The sequence below is a fragment of the Coffea arabica genome, chromosome 1e (genome assembly GCF_036785885.1).
Source record: "Coffea arabica cultivar ET-39 chromosome 1e, Coffea Arabica ET-39 HiFi, whole genome shotgun sequence".
NCBI classification, from domain to species: Eukaryota; Viridiplantae; Streptophyta; class Magnoliopsida; order Gentianales; family Rubiaceae; genus Coffea; species Coffea arabica.
Window position 1 is genome coordinate 8,826,829 of NC_092311.1, and position 14,805 is coordinate 8,841,633.

The following is a 14,805-nucleotide window of genomic DNA, read 5'->3' on the forward strand; positions in this document are numbered from 1 at the left end:
AGATCTAAATTTCTCTTTGAACTTGAACCAGTTTTAATCAGATCTAATTGTTAGCAGACATGCACTAATATATTGGGTTACAATGATTCATATGGATAGAAAATATAAAGGAGCATCAATGTTATCTTTATTTGTATTGTTTTTTTGGATCTATTATATTTATTGATTTCAGATCTATATGTATCTGTGTCATGCTTATTTGATATCTTTTCTGCCATTAGTATAGATTTATTTGAATGAAACGATCTTTTTTATATAAAAAAAACTGGAGTTAGGGTGCGTTTAATAAAACTGAAATCTGAAAATTGAGGTCTGAAATCTAATATATGAAGTCTGAATCCATTAAATTATTGAATTATTAAGTATTAAATCTAATACATTTGAGTACATATCATATTCAGTGATAAGTGAATAGTTTATCACTTAATTTTGGGAGTAAGTTTTGTCTAAGAAATTCAGTACTATTTAATTAATTCAAATGTTCAATTTTTTATTATCAAACAGTCTGAATATATTAATATCTAAATCCATTAAATTTAAGTGTTGAACAAGATTATCAAATAGGGCCTTAGTCTATGAACTTTACTATTACTAATCCTATCTTCAATGCTTCCCGTGAACGTGCAACTTGCAAACATTTTGCTTTAGATGATTCAGGTCCTCCGGTATTGTAGCCAACATTGCATCATTGACAGTGGGACTAGAAATTTTGTCTAGCAACTTGATATGATATGTTTGCAAGACTAGGTATAGTAACCCGCTGAGTTCATTCAGCCATCCCACTTCATGCGAAAGCGGGATCTTGCCTTCAATAATTTTATCCGTTCAGATCCATGTTTTATAATAACATCAAAGAAGACAGCTTGGTGAGGAGAGTCTGTCTGCCTGTTGCGGTACGGTAAAGATGGTCCCGGGTAACATGGTTAACTCTTTTCAGTTGCCACTAAATTATTAATGGATAAAGGGAAATGATATTCGCATAACCTTAGCCCTCAGGGGCTTGGTCTGGTGGTTGAGGTTGCTGAAGATGGGGCTTCAGGTCTCTGGTTCGAACCTTGCTGCCAGCAAGTTGTTGAGGGTGGTGAATAGTCTGCGGGATCCACTCCTTGCGGGACACACCTAAAAAAAAAAAAAAAAAAAGATATTCGCATAACCTCTTTAACTATTTGCGTGTTTTAAATATGTATCTGGTTTGCTATATACGTATTTGTCATTTGGCCTGAAAATGATTCCAAAGCTGTATAAGAAGTTAATAAGGATGCATTAATATCGTTACTCTATTTATTTATTAATAGAGATAATTTCATAAACCTCTCTAGAAGTTTATGACAATTACAGGAAGTTCTCCCTAATTTCAAGTATTACATTTACACCTCCTCTTTTAATGTTTTTAGTAAAACAAAAATCCAATTCAAATATCAAGCATATAAGCACAAACAACATTTTCAAGAAATTAGCTACTCTCATAATCAAATAAAGAAATAAAAAACCAAAAAAAAAAAAGAAATCAGTTTTACTTAAAACGTAAAAACTAGATTCTCTAAGATGGATGAGTCACTCTTCTATCTAATCTTCAACTTTTAAACCCTGCCTTGCTTTTGATTTGTGATAATTGAAATTAAAAGCTGTCAACTTAATGTTTTTGGGAGGAAAAAAATTGAAAGAGAGGGAGAAAAAAAGGTGGTAGTTTAGGAAGGTAATTGCATAATTGTGCTAAAAAATTATTGATGGTAGTGGTGATGACACTAATTTAAACGGAAGATGTTGGAGACTTGACAGAGAGATTTTGAGGCATTGGTCAATAAGGTTTGAAATGGAAGAGGGAATGAGGAAACTAGAAATTGGGAAGCATAAGTGGCTTTTTATTTTCTTTTTATTTTTATTTTGAATTTTTGTTATTAAGTATAGAATAATATTAAGAGTATGGTAGTCATTTAAATAACTAAAAGAGAAAAGTGTAATGTTTGAAATTAGACGGGAGCTACCTAAAAAGGAAAGAGTAAGTTTTTTGTTATACACTGTTAGTGTATAATTTTTTTTTTAACACTAGCAAGTTTAGATCGTGTCATATAGTATAAATTCAAGTTTTTTTATACACTGTTAGTGTATAATTTTTTTTTACACTAATAAGTTTAGATCATGTCATATAATATAAATTCAAATTAGAAATTTAAATCATGTATATGTGACGTACATTCATGATGACTTAGTATCAAAAAAATCATTACATTATCAATGTATAAAAAATTAATTAAAAAACAAAACCTCTAGATTTTGTAGTTGATTGAATGAATATTGGACGAATGAAAAATCAACGGGCTTCCCTTACTTAAAAGCTTTCAATGTTGTTGGACGTGGACATCATTTATTCTAACGAGAGCCCAATGGTTTGTTACATGTGGGCCTGGATGTTGTTTTGGGTCAAAACCTTGTCATTTGACCTTGATCCGGTGGGTGAATATTTGTTGCCCTACTTGAATTACAGGGTCCGCCTTTGGTGATGATCTCGGCATCCAAGATATTTACTGAGAAATGGATACCCAGAGATTTTGGCTCCTATATAAAATAATGGAGTCATGGGATACGAAGCAATTTCTACAAGGCTGGAAGTACCATTAATTGGAGAATTCAAGGAAGAGAGACGGATGCACAAAAACAATTCTAAAATATTTGAATTAGGAAATTTAATAAGATCAAATTCATTATATCCTTCTTCTTATTTACATTTTTGTAACACCTCTTTTATGTTCCATCGACAATTTCACTTCAGGATGTTTCATTGACAATTTTACATGCCTAAACCATTGGACGAATGACTTTAGATAATCAGCTATAATATAAGTTGGTATGCGAAAGTCCAAATTACGAATCGCTTGTTTCTTTTCAAATTAGTTTTATGGTTGCTTTCCAATCATATGAAAATATTACACTGCTGCAACTATAGAATAACAGTTTTTCAGTCAATTTTGTTAAAAAAATCTTATTGTGTTTTGCACAATTTTAGTTAATCAGATATTAGTTAGTGTGGGAGAGTCAATTTTTTCTTTTTGGATAGAAAAGATCATTTCATTCAAACAAATCTATACTAATGGCAGAAAATACATCGAACAAAGATGATACAAATACATATAGATCTGAAATCAATAGATATTAACAGATCTAAAAAACAATACAAACAAAGATAACATTGATACTCTTATATATCTTCTATCTGGCAAATAAAAACAACAATAATACTCCTATATATCTTCTATCCAGAAGAGTTACTGTAACCCAATACATCAGTGCATATCTGCTGACAATCAGATCTGATTAAAACTAGTTCAAGTCCAAAGAAAAATTTAGATTTGACAATAATAGAAAAATTGCAGAACTGAGAAACTAGATTCTAAATCTACAAAATCTCAAATTTCACAAAGATAAAAACCTAAAAATTTATGAACCATTTGTTGCGCTTGAAATTAGGTTCATATGAATTTCCAACCATATCAAAATGTTACACCAACTCCAACCATATAAAAGCAATTTAATCTGTCAAATTTGCTTAAAATCTGGTTCTGCTTTGTGTCCACATATCATTGGTTGTGATCGTATATAATCAGTAATTGATTGGTGTGAGAAAGTTGGCACTACTAACCGGTTGTTACGTTTGAAATTAGATTAACAAAGCTTTCAAATCATATGAAAATATTGCACTATCTTCAACTAGATTAAAGGAGTTTATTAAATAAAATTTGCCTAGAATTTGGTTATGCTCATCCTGCGTCGACCTGACATAGGACTAATTATCTGTAATGAGAGGTGCTTAAAAAAAGAGATAATGTTGGTGTGAAAATGAGAGTTTTACTGTGATATGGTATATGTTGAGGGCTTTTTTGTAGCGACGTAAAGCTTTAAAATAAAACTAAAAAATATAACAACAGTAACTCTCAGCGATCTCTGTGCAACCTTAGGTACTTAGCTATAAGTTGATGTAGGAGGATTGGAGATACAAATCGTTTGTTGCACTTGAAACTAGATTGACACGGAATTTAATCATATGATAATGTTAAAATAACTCCAACTATACAAAATTAGTTTAATCAGTTGAGTTTGCTTAAAAACTGGTTGCTCATTCTGTGTCCATTTAAGACGTGTTTAAATCTTGCTTAATTTTCAGCTTTAAATATTGACAAATGTTCTACATATGCAGGACTAAAACTGCTGCATTTCTTTAGAGCCACGGGGATTTGATCCTAAACATTTCTAAAAGAAGACTACAGCTAGACATGGCATAAAATGATTCCATGCATGCATATATGGATATCATTTGTTTTAACTTTAGCCCAAAAGATATCCGACATTAGTATTCGTGCAGCGCTAACCCTAAAATTCTGAGGACCTCTATAAATAATCAGTACCATGATATATGTCTATCAACGGTGATAATTGATAAACGTTGAACGAAGGCCAAAAAAAGGAAATCAAAGAATCTAGTCCCCTTTTATTTTGGGCCATTGGCTGCTCGACAAAGGTATTACATGAAAAGCTTAGTGGAGGACATTGGAAAAGCATAGATACCCCTTTTGATAATGACGAGCAAATGAGAAAGTAGCTGTTCTCTTTTCAAACTTTTTTAAAAGACCAATTACTATAAAGAATCACATTCTTCTCCAGTAGTCTAGGCCTTGAGAAAGTGGAAAGTTGTGCTTGTTATTAGTTGTTTAATATGAGCAAGTTAGGTTTTCTCGAAAACATGCTGTCAAGTACTGTTCACGTGTTAATTTGTTTTCATTTTTAGAGTATTTAAACTGACAAACGTTTGATTACAAAAAGTAATTGAGGAGAGAGTTTCTTTTATAAAGAATTTTTGGTATATGTAATCTTCAACATATCATATTACCTTGTCAAGTTTCAAGCATCATTTTACCAAATACTTCTCTTTTAGTCTCACCAATATTGTCAGTCTCATCTGAATTCCGCGAAACTCAGTTAAAGCCTTTAACTTTCGTCTTGTATACTTTTCAAATTTTCAATAATTTTACATTTTATATCATTGGGTGCATTTGAAAGTTGTGTTTTTTGGATGTTTGTATAAAAGTTTATTGTAGTTCACTGTAAAATCAATAGAAAAACTTTTATGTATTTAGGTTTGAAAATTAAAAACTTTCCCTTTTTTTCTTTTCTTTTCCATTTTTTTTTTGACTTTTTTTTCACCCTTCTCCTACCTCCTCACACTAGACCCTTCTTCCTCCTCCCTTCCACTCCACTGCCAGCAGGCGACACTACCATCAACAGGTCGCCGGCTGGTGCCCTTCCTCCTCTCTTTCCTTTTTTCTTTTTTCCTCCTCTCTTTCTTTTATTTCCTCTTCTCCTCCCTCCCTCCCTCCTCCTGCTCCTCCTCTCCTCTCCTATCCTCTCCCCCTCCTCCTCCTCCCTATGTCACCCCCTCTCTCGACATCTCTCACCTAGTCCCATCTCCTCATTTGTCTCCCCCTCCCTCGAGCGACCAAAGGCCAAGCCTCCTGGTCGCGCCACTAGAGGCCACTCTATTTGATCGCACGAGAGAGAGGGAGATAGAGGGGTAGATGGGGCAAGGTGAGGCAAGCTAGAAGAGGAGGTGGCAAAGGAAGGGGGAAGAGGAGAAGGAGGGAGAGGAGAGAAGGAGGAGGGAGGGAGGGAGGAGAAGGGGAAAGAGGGAGGAGGAGGAGGGAGAGAAAGAAAGGGAAAAAAAATGAGTGGAGGAGGGATGGTAGCGGCTTCAGCAGAGGTGCAAGCAATGATGGTGGTCTGAGATGGGGGAGGATGAAGAAGAAGAAAGGAAAGAAGAAAAAAAATTATTTATTTTTGGGTATCTTGGAGTGTATAGTTTAAAATTTTTTGAATTTTTTTAGGAGTTATTATTACAAATAAAGTTGTAGAAAAAACTTGTCTAATAAAAACAGGTCTAAAAAACATACTTCCAAGCAGGCCCATATTTTCTGTGAAAACTTGATACTAGTAGTATTTTGCAATCATACCATCAAAAAATTTTTAAGAGAAAACAACATGAAATTCATTTATTACATTTAAGTTTTATTGATCAAAAACCTACAATGGTGACAATTAACATTAGCAGAATGGAGGGAGTGGTTCTCTTTTAATTTAGACTTTTTTTTGAGAAAAAAAAAGTTAAAAAAGGCATAACCTAACAAGATTAGTCCCCTAGTTGATACTGTATCCAGATTCGGCAAATGTAAAGTGACTGGTGTATCGGTCTGACGCAGACCACTATAAACATTTTGATCACAAACTTTTAAAAATCTACATTGGAATCTTTTTTAAAGCATTGCATAATATTCTGCTGATGAAAGCGACTCGGATTCTCCAACTAGCACCCAAAAAATCACATCAGTGAAATCAGAGAATAAAGAAAGAAAAAAAAAAGCATATTTTAACATTCAGATGTTAGTAGCCCTGAAGGCGGGCAGCTCTATATAAGGGCAAATGCAGTGTAACTTTAGGCAACAAAAAAACATGAGTTGAACTCATTGAAGTTCAATGCAAATTAGCACAATCGTGTGATCTGTGCAACATGGTTGTTGGTGGTGCAAGGAGAGGACAGCCGAGGTGTCTACCTTAGGAGCACTCCTCGGCGTCCTCCTTGCACCACTGACACCCATAGTTGCTTTTATAAGGGCACGAAGATGGCCAGAAAAACCGGCTGCAGCTATATGTTTCCTTTCTTCTTCTTCTTCTTGTTTCCTTCTTTTCTCTGTACATCATTATTTCTTTGTGGGAAGATATATAGGTAAAACTGTCACAGAGTAACTGAAAATATTGCATTTCTGTCACACCATCTAACCTCCCCCCCCCCCCCCCCCCCGCCGGGTAGAAATCTAACCTCCTTTATCCAAAGTTTGTCACCACACATTTCTTGCAGTCAAGTTTAACCCATTCTGAGTTCATTTTTCAGTTCATTTATTTTAAAGCAAATCTCGTACACGCAGTTTATATTTGAGTTTAGTTGAGTATGATTAAATCGTTGGTTCTTCTGGGCAATTGACATATTCTTAGCAAATTTGGTTGTAGCTGTGGATGGACCTAGGAATGGTGAGAGGCCACTTCACCCGAGATCACAAATGTTCTTCCCTTCTTTTGGTACCCTTTACAAAATTTAAAGTTTTCAGAGTAATCATTTTACAAATAAATTGTTCGATCTCATATGAATTTTTAAGAATTTCACGTTACACTATAAAGTTCACATGATAGTAGTTTTCTCTACTAATCCACAGTAAAATTTGTGCTCCATGAATGGTTGCAGCAACACGATTATTTTAGAGTTGTTTTTTTTTTGGAATTTACATAGGTCGTATGGAAAATTACAACAATCCATTGTTGACGCGCGTGCACTCACACACATATATATATATATGAAAGTGAAGCTCGTAGAGCTTCTTTACTATTTTTCCAACCCGTCATTGGCGACTTGGTCTGGTATATATGCAAGTAATATGCACTCCCTTCACTTAGTCCTAATTGAAGAAAAGAAGCTCTACAAGCTTCACTTTCATATATATATATATATATGTAATATGCACTCCCTTCACTTAGTCCTAATTGAACGCAAAATGAATTTTCTGCAGTCTGGTTTCTTTTTGTTGTGATAAATAGTTATTGCCTTGGGTATAATGTTATTTACATTCTTCTACCAAATTTTTTTGGCATAATCACAATGTACAAATAGCAATTCAAGGAGTATATTATTTGCTTATCCAAGTTTTGGTACGAGCTGTAACTTATGAACTATGATTTTGATATTTAACATGCAGATCCTTTTTCTATTTTGGCTGGGTAATTCGGGATGGAAATTAATATATTTCCCATCTTCTTAAATGATGAAGGCGTGGTTCAAAGTTGCACTGTTGCGGAGGCCATGATTCTCTACATTGGTCACATTTCAAGCAATATGGCGTACAATATAGAAGAGATTCCATGCTAAAATAATAAGCAAATCAAATGTTCCAAGGCGATATGTCTTACATTCGCCACACGGCTAGAAACTTATGTTATACTTCAATATGTTGTTTTGCTTCTTGGATTATTGCTTTGTGTCTCACGTGAATTGTTTCAATGACAAATTGAAATGTGAAAGTGGCCAAAGAAGCTTAATTTGGTGCAGCAGTCAATATTGAGAATCTAAAAATTAGATGTTCAGAATTTAAGTCCCGCTTCTCTCTACCTATTTTTTAAATTCCATCCTGCTAATAAAAGCAAGAAATGTGAAGGTGAAAAAACAAATTGTTTCATGGGATCAATTCATGTACTTGAACATTACATTTAGTTAGGTATATGGTATAGGACTAATTCTGTAATTACCCTTTTGCACCTTAATATTTCTACAATTCTCAATTTTCATCTTTAACCTGTATTTTGTACATTGTGAGCTCTAAAATTAAAAATTATTACCACATCGAGCTTCAACCTTCGGTTTGAAAATTTTAGCACCTTAAATTTGCCAATTCAACTCAATACCATGATCTTGTTCAGTATTAATGAAGAAATAAGGACTATGTTCTTCTACGCATCATTCCAAACTCCCGTCACACTGTTGAAAGCTGCTATCAATGCTTGAGAATATTTAAATGAGTGGATGTGCATGATTTTTTTTTTTTTTTGAAAAAATCATCTCCTGCAACATTAGCCAATGGGCTGATTTGGGATATTTCAATAATTTTAGGATGTAAACAGGCTAAAACAAAAGTAAAAGGAGTACACTAAGAATTTAAGGTAATTGACATAAGGTGATTAGTTATAATTGCATCATTAAATAGAACAAGAATTATTTAAAAATAAGCATGATTATTAGACCTCTTCATGTAAGCATGATTCATCCATTATTGACAGTGAACAATAGAGATTGGAGACATTGAACTTAAACATACAATTCTATTCTTCGTTATGGACTTTTAAGATTAAAAGGGTACAAGCTTTGGCATGAAAGAAGAGAAATTAAAGAAAAACGAAAAAGGAGAATGGAATGGGAAAGAAATCGAGAATCATTGATGCAAGGGTGCATTTACTGTCTATTAACGTCTCAAACGTCTCAAAGGGGGCTTAATCTTAATAAAGAATTTGATGAGCATTTTAGTCACTAATATTAGTATATGAAAATATCGCAGAAATTAGTGTTCAATAAACACCTCAATGAATAGTATTTATTTTTTTACATCAGATTGGAGAACTTTGGGCTACACGTCTTTTCTTGTAAAAAGGGAAAAAAAAGGGAAAACAAGAATTATGAGAAGTATGTTTAGCAAAAATGATATTGTATATCCAATAATTAAAGACATTTTATAGCATAAAATTTGAGAAATATCACTAGGCATAGTCTTGAAAAATTATTTAATATTTTTAAATCTGCCCAGTTTCCATCGAAGAGTGTGGGAACCTGGACATTGCTGATAAGGATTTGGACCACCAAGATAAACAATTGGGTTTGAAATTGGAGATCTTGCAATCAAAATTTCAAATTCAGAATTGTAGTTGTATAATCTTGGTTGGAATTTAGTTCTACTATTATATTTTTGTCCTATCTTTTCTGGATTTTTTTAGTTGTGCTTGTTTCCAGAGAAGGGATAAGAAAAAAAGGAAGAAAAAAGGATTAAGAAGAAGATGAAGTTGTGCTTGTTTCCAGAGAAGGGCAAAGAAGAAAAGGAAGAAGAAAAGGAGGTGGAGAAGGAGAAGGTACGGGTGTGTTGGAGTTCAGGGGTAGAGAAGCAACACGAAGACTATTTGGTTGCTTGAAGAGTCACCTAAGCACCCTTGGTCTTTCTTTTTTTGATGACTAAGTACCCTTGGTCTTATTACTCTTTTTCTGTTGGAGTAGCATCCGTGGCTTGTAGATTGACTTTGAAAGAGACAAATATCGCTATATACAGACACAAATGTCAAATTACTTTGAAAGTTCAAGTCCTTAATTAGATTGCGAGTTTTTGCATAAAATTCCGCTAACATATTTCTCTATCATTTTTTTATCTTACATATATAGTATCAATACAATATATATATATTCAAAAACTCCAAAAATTTGTAAGCCAAATGGGCTCTAAGTGTTTGTCCAAGACCCCCAAAATGGGCTAATTGATACTGAGCTTTGAAATATGTAAAGCAAGTAGCAAGTCGAAGTCCACATATTTCCAGTGAAATTGTGAAAATGATGATGTGAATACATTATGTTTGCTAAACATATATACAACGTTTTGAGTGGATGATGAACTATTTGCTCCTTTCGTATAATACAAAATGATCTCCGAAAGCCATTCAATGAAATGGAGATTTTCTTATCTTCAAAACTCAACCCAACTAGTAGAAATACTAGCCCAAAGTGATCATGAGATTTCTGATTAGGCTCTTAAACGCTCCCCTTTCTCTTAAAGTGTCTTTTGAAATAAAAACAGAAAAGGGAATTTAACTTCTTAAGATTCTATAGGAGCAATTATCTTAAAGGGTATTGATATTTATACACCTGTATTTGATATTCAAATACCATTTATCACTTTATCATTTTATTTTTCATTAAACTCTAATTACCCCTCTTCTTCCCTCTACAATTAAAGTTTTTTCTACTCACTCACATTCTTCTCTCTCTCTCCCTCTCTCTCACAAACACACACACACACACACATTAAATCATCAATTATTTTCATTATTTACTGAATTGGTAAAGTCTTACATGATAAATATGAATATTTGATAAAAGATAAAAGTCAAGATTTGCATGACAAATATAAAAGAGAAAAAGTTGGTAAAGTTTTAACAACATTAGTTATTTAGAGGCATGACAAACAAGCAGAATTCAGAGGAAAAATGCATGTTGCATGTCAAAAAAAATTTCTATGCTAAAATATTGAGTTACAATGGCAACATAATAATCATTATTTTAAACTGAAATTTGTTGGAGTTAATGAAGTTCTATTTTCAAAAAACAAATAAATGAATAAATAAAAGTTTTGGAACTGAATAAAAAAGCAAGAGCACATAGAACCAAAAAGATTCAAGAAAAGATTAAGGCAAAAACTATGTTATTTAATTATAAAATAATAGATCTATTAGTGTGTGAGTAAGAAAGAGCGAAATGAGAATAATAGGAAGAAGAGTGAGATACCCTAGAAGAAAATACCTACTAAGAGAGAGAAAATAGGAGTAATTAATATATAATGGATCCTAGAAAAATCAATGAATATATATAAAGTTGATTGATTGAAGATAACCTTCGCATTTGAATAAAATGGGTTCCGACAGGAAGATAATTACTCTGAAAATATCGCTTGCCATTTAAGATAGTGAAGTTATGGATATCAATACGGGTGTTTGAATTTCATTTCCTTTAATCAATCGCCACTGGACTTTAGAACAATTCCAACTTCAGTGGGCTTGTGTTGTTGATTTTTGAACTTCTTCCAAACAAAAAAAAAAAAAGATTACAGTAAAATTTTTGTTACACTGATATGTTTATTTTGAATAGAAAGCATCGATTCAGGTAATAGCTGAAATCAGTCAGCATTTATTTTCATTTGTAGAATTTTCTAATAAGTGTCCATTCCTAATTAAAACACCTAATTTACTAAATAAATATGTACATTCACATGAATTACATCTGTGAATTGTGACACTTTTCTAAAAAAGTAACATCTGAACCTCGAATATTCAATGGATGCTCGTTAGCCAACTATTCATTTGTCAGGAATAAACTTTTATTTATTTGACTATTAAGTCATTTTGCCAATCGAAACAAAAATAACTTTTATAATTAAAAGCTTGTTATACAACAATTGGAATTTTCCTAAGTATGCACAAAGAGAGCATTCTATAATCATTTTCTTTAAAAAAAAACTTTTAGGAAAGCAAAGACTGTGTTGAGAGCAAGACCAATTTTTTTTTTTTTTTTTTTTTTTTTGTTTCTGTTATTAACCTTTTTTTTTGGGCCTGATTAATTAAGTATCATTGCATAGCGAATTCCAATACAGTACAAATCTAGTTCTAGCTGGTTCAATATCAACGAAGAATATAAATAAGTTGGGCCCCACTTTCACATCGTACTGAGTCTCGAAAGTTGCAATTTCCCACCGGTTCGCAATCAGATCAGAAGAAATGCCATTGGTGCTAAAAATTTTCAGAAAGTATGAGAGAAAATTTGAACTTCAAATCGCACGAAATATATGTCTTGTTCTCATTTTCACTTTCAATTGGTGAGTGTAACAGTGGAAGAAGAAAGTGAAACCAAAAATTAACAGGAAGTTGGAGATGAAAAAAAGAAAGAAGGTGAGAAGAAGTTTGCACAAGAAACCAATTAGTGGATTTGTTCAAGAAGCTGCTGCAAAGTTTAAACTTTAAATTGGTGGATGCCAAATCCAATTTAAAAAGCATAAGGTTGATTAATCTACAGATTTCAAGAGTAGATCTTGCATCCAAATTTGAGGTAAGGAATGTATTCCTTCATTCTTATTTGTGTCCCTCTTGCAATTATAATTTTCGCATGCAATTATAAGCTTCGAATGAAGAAATTCTTGGTTTCGGGTATAGTGAGATTGTGAGCGGGGAAGATGGCGGATTGTCAATACATATGCAATATAAAAATTGAACTTATAATTAATAGAGGGTTGGCAAAGGAATACACCACTTTCTTATATGATTACGTTACATATGTATGTTGGTACACCCTGTAACCTGTGCAATTCATGAGCGTGGTATGTGGCATGTGATCTTAGTACATCCTATAATATATTGGCTCACTTCGGATTGCTGAGTTTTTCAAAAACTAATTTTTCAAATATTATTAAAATTTTTAAAAGTTACTCTAAAAGATATTTTAAAAAATAGTCTAAATTTTTTTTAATGTTTAAAAATATTTCAAAATATATTTTAAAAACTTTTCTATTCTTAAATATTCCAAAGTATTTTCTAAAAATATTTCAAAATATACTATAAAAACTCTGTTACAGCAAAATTTTTCAAAAATACTCACAAAAACAGTTAATCCAAACAGTTTTTGAAAGTAGGAAAAGAGTGAGATTTGAAAAATACAAAGGGATAAGGAAATTAAAATTCAAAACTTCACATCTAATCCCAAGAATTAATACACCCTATAACTTGTACACTATAACTAACTGGTGCAAAACACCATTTCCTTGTATGATTATGGGATATATGTGATGTTAGTCCACCCTATAACTTGTGAAATTCAAGAGTTTTCACTGACAATTATAATGTCATGCATAAATACTGAGATGCTTCGCTAAATAAGTGGGTTTGGTACGGCAATAAAACAACGACATGAAAATGGTGCATTAAGTATGTGTATTTTGTACACCTGTATGTTTATCAACATGGTCAAAATTGAACTAATATCAAACCTAGGTGGGAGTAATTTTTAGGACCCAAGCGCGGAAAACTATTGAGATATTAAGTACACAACAATTTAATGATAAAAAGTCACAAGTATGAAAGATAAACGACACACAATATTTAACGTGATTCACCTCCACCATTGAATCTATGTCCAAGGAGAGAAACACGTTCTTTATTATGAGAGGAAAATCCTATATAAGAATACAATTTGAATTCAAATCCAACCCTTGTATACCATATCTCATCTCCCAAAAACCCTCTCTCATCACCCATATATAAGGCTATATGTCACCTCTTGTATGCCCTTATGTGCATCTCTTGTGTAGTATGCCAACCCACCTATTTATAGGGAACATTATCTGGCCAAAAACTCAAATAATAATAGGAAACCAATTCTAATTCCTAGACTTGTACAAAATAGGAAATAACTTCTAATCTTAAACAAAATAGAAAATTCTTTGACTACTATTTTAAGTAATTAAACCAATTAGAAAACTAGTTACTTCCACACAATTAAGAAACCTATCTAAAAGAAATTAAGCCAATTTCCTAACAAATATCCATTTTGGTGAAAATTTCTTTTAGCAACCATTTGTTTTCAACTACCAAATAATATAGTTCGGAACTACACACCCGAATCAATACAGTTCTAGCACCAAATTGATTCAATCGGTAAATAAATGTGTAGTTGCCCCAAGTCCAACCTCCAGTTGACTCGCGAGAAGGTGCCCCAATTCACCATCTCCCTTTGCAGGATTTCTTCTCACTACCACTTGCAATCCGGGATCCCCTTCAGTGACCTCTAACCCTAATCATTGAGGTAATCAAATGATAAAATCACTATACTTCTTCCCATCCTCAAGACTATCTCGCCACGTGTGGTTTTCAAAACTCTACCTAAAACGAAAAACTCGTAATTTATTAAAGTCTTCTGATGCATGAAAATTAGATATCTTTATTTTTTGGGGACACGTGTCACACCATCCAAAGAACATAACCGAAATCTAAAAGCCACCGGAATGAAGTATCAACCGTTGGAGGTGTAAGAAAGATTCCATCAATTTACGTCCAAAATCAACATTGGATTCCACATTTTTCTTGACCCTTGAATCACCTGTCTAGATTCACCATCAAGTATCTCTATGCCTTTCGACTTCCCATCTTTCACCATCAATATTTTTTTGCCAAGCCATTAAAATAAGAATACCACTCGTTAAATTGTTCAATTGATAACAGTCACCAACCCACTTGATTTCAATAGTCAACCAGGATCCAACCACGAACCTTGCACTATTACCCGTGAGCAGTCCGGTCTCGTAATCAAGCTCTGATACCACTTTTTAGGATTCAAACGCGGAACACACAACTATTAAGATATCAAGTACATAATAATTTAATGACAAACAAGCCACAAGTATGAAAAATAAACAACACCCA

General features: G+C 33.0%; 1 long non-coding RNA gene across 1 annotated transcript; it reads left to right on the forward strand.

Annotated features, from left to right (window-relative positions):
* The first annotated feature begins 6,503 nt into the window (after positions 1-6,503).
* Positions 6,504-8,186, forward strand: LOC113700676 (uncharacterized). The gene is made up of 2 exons (XR_003450726.2): positions 6,504-6,769; positions 7,791-8,186. It is a non-coding gene; the product is annotated as an uncharacterized lncRNA (long non-coding RNA).
* Positions 8,187-14,805: the final 6,619 nt, after the last annotated feature.